Raw genomic sequence first — 2,263 nt, forward strand, 5'->3', positions numbered from 1 at the left:
TTTTTCTCCAAGCAGTTGCCAGCCCTACTTTCTTGCTTTAAACCCTTTTCTTTCCAGCCCAGCTGTGAGATGGGATATGAATCAGGTTGCCGAATAAGAGTGCAGGAAGCCCAGGCAAAAACGGACACACGTCATCAACTTTGTATGTCAATCAGGCAGCCATATTATTTATTTATTTATTTATTTATTTATTTATTAAACTTATAGGCCGCCTCATCCCCGAAGGGCTCGAGGCGGCTCACAACATGGCTGTTCCAATGAACAGCAAATCAATAAATCAACAAACAACAACGCAAAACTTAAACCCTTAAAACCTATGCAGCAATATTTAAAAACAACAAAAATATTGTAAACAACATTATTTAAAACGGCGCCCGAACCAAGGCCAAGGACGGGAGGAGATAGGTAGGGCCTGCGATGTTATCAATAAATCAGGCCCAACCAGAATAAAAGATGGAAACAGGCAGCCTCAGTTTCGGTTTCGGTGGGGGGCAGTAGGACCACGGTCGGCCTCTCCAAAAGCCCGGTGGAATAGCTCCGTTTTACAGGCCCTGCAGAACTCACCAAGGTCCTGCAGGGCCCGGACAGCTGGAGGTAGAGCATTCCACCAGGCAGGGGCCAGAGCCGTGAAGGCTCTGGCCCGGGTCGAGGCCAGCCGTATAATCGCGGGGCTAGGGGTCACCAGCAGTTCTGCCGTTGCTGAGCGCAGCGGTCTATGTGGGACATAAGGGGTGATGCGGTCCTGTAGGTATGAGGGCCCCATGCCGCGTAAGGCCTTAAAGGTCAATACCAACACCTTGAAAACAATGCACCTCTCGTCTGACCCATGATGGTGGCTCAGCATTCTGCCTCCCGGCTCTGTTACAATCCACTACACACAAACCCAAAAATATATTACAGGGGGAGAGCCAAGGAGAAAGCAGTGCTATTTGTAAGCAACTGCCTTTATCCACCTTTACTACAGGAACTCTCTTCACAGTACCTAAGGTGTGGCAGACTACATCCCCCTCCAAAATACACACACACAAGCACACAAGCTGTATACACAGCACCCTCTAGCTCTGAGAATGAGCAGTGCCTGTGGGTAGAGAACAATGTAGGCTTTATGTGCAGCCTACTGAGAGTAAAGATGTAGGAAATCCAGAGGATTAGTAGTGACTAAGCTCTGAATAGCAGTTTCGGGAGTGCACGGGAGGAGGGGGAAGGGGGAAGGAAGAGAGAGGGGGAGCTGAGTTTCTGTAACTCAACAAACAAGTGAATAATTTTGAATTGACTGGGGATGGAGGGTTTGGACCTATGGTGGGGGGCATACATCTGACCCAAACATTTGCACCTGCAGAATTCAGGCCCATGTGAAATTTTAATTTTATTTATCAGTCACATTCTCATCCTACCCTTCCTCAATAGAGCTCAAGGTGGTTTACAAGGGTTCACTATGAATTTCACAACAGTTTTGTGAGGTGGGCTACTCTGAGAGAGAATTGGCGGCCCATGTTTACCCATCCAGCTTCCCAGGTCTTATCCCAACACTCTCAACTGCTATAATATACTGGCTGGCCAGGTGGCAATTTAAAATAAAAAACAGGAAAGAACATGGCACTATAGGAGAATCGGCCAGTTACTCCTATTGCTGGCAATCAAAGGAGGTTCCCCTCAGTATGGATTCCAACTATTTTAGAAGCTAAGCTTTCATTGCATCCTGTTCTTTTGCCCTTAGCAGCAACCCAGTACCAGGGTTGAGCTGAGATTCAGTAAATTCCTATTCATCTCCCAAAGGGGACTTTGTACAATACTGGGAAATGCTCATGCATAAGGCACATCACAACTTGAGGCAGCTATGAGGCTCCTAACCCTTCAATGCTAAGATGGAGGTAATATTGGCAAAGGTAAATTGGCAGGCAGGAGGAGGAACTAACCTTTCTTCACCTGCTTATGTTTTCGGTAACACTCACACACACCACAGCCCTATAGCTGCCAACCTCCGGTTGGTAACTGGAGATCTCCTGTGATTACATCTGATCTCCAGGGGACAGAGATCAGTTTAGCTGCAGAAAATAGCTGCTGGAGAACATAAGAACATAAGAACATAACAACTGGCCTGCTGGATCAGACCAGAGTCCATCTAGTCCAGCACTCTGCTACTCGCAGTGGCCCACCAGGTGCCTTTGGGAGCTCACATGCAGGAGGTGAAAGCAATGGCCTTCTGCTGCTGCTGCTCCTGAGCACCTGGTCTGCTAAGGCATTTGCAATCTCAGATCAAGGC

Source organism: Sphaerodactylus townsendi, linkage group LG03, assembly GCF_021028975.2.
Source record: "Sphaerodactylus townsendi isolate TG3544 linkage group LG03, MPM_Stown_v2.3, whole genome shotgun sequence".
NCBI lineage: Eukaryota > Metazoa > Chordata > Lepidosauria > Squamata > Sphaerodactylidae > Sphaerodactylus > Sphaerodactylus townsendi.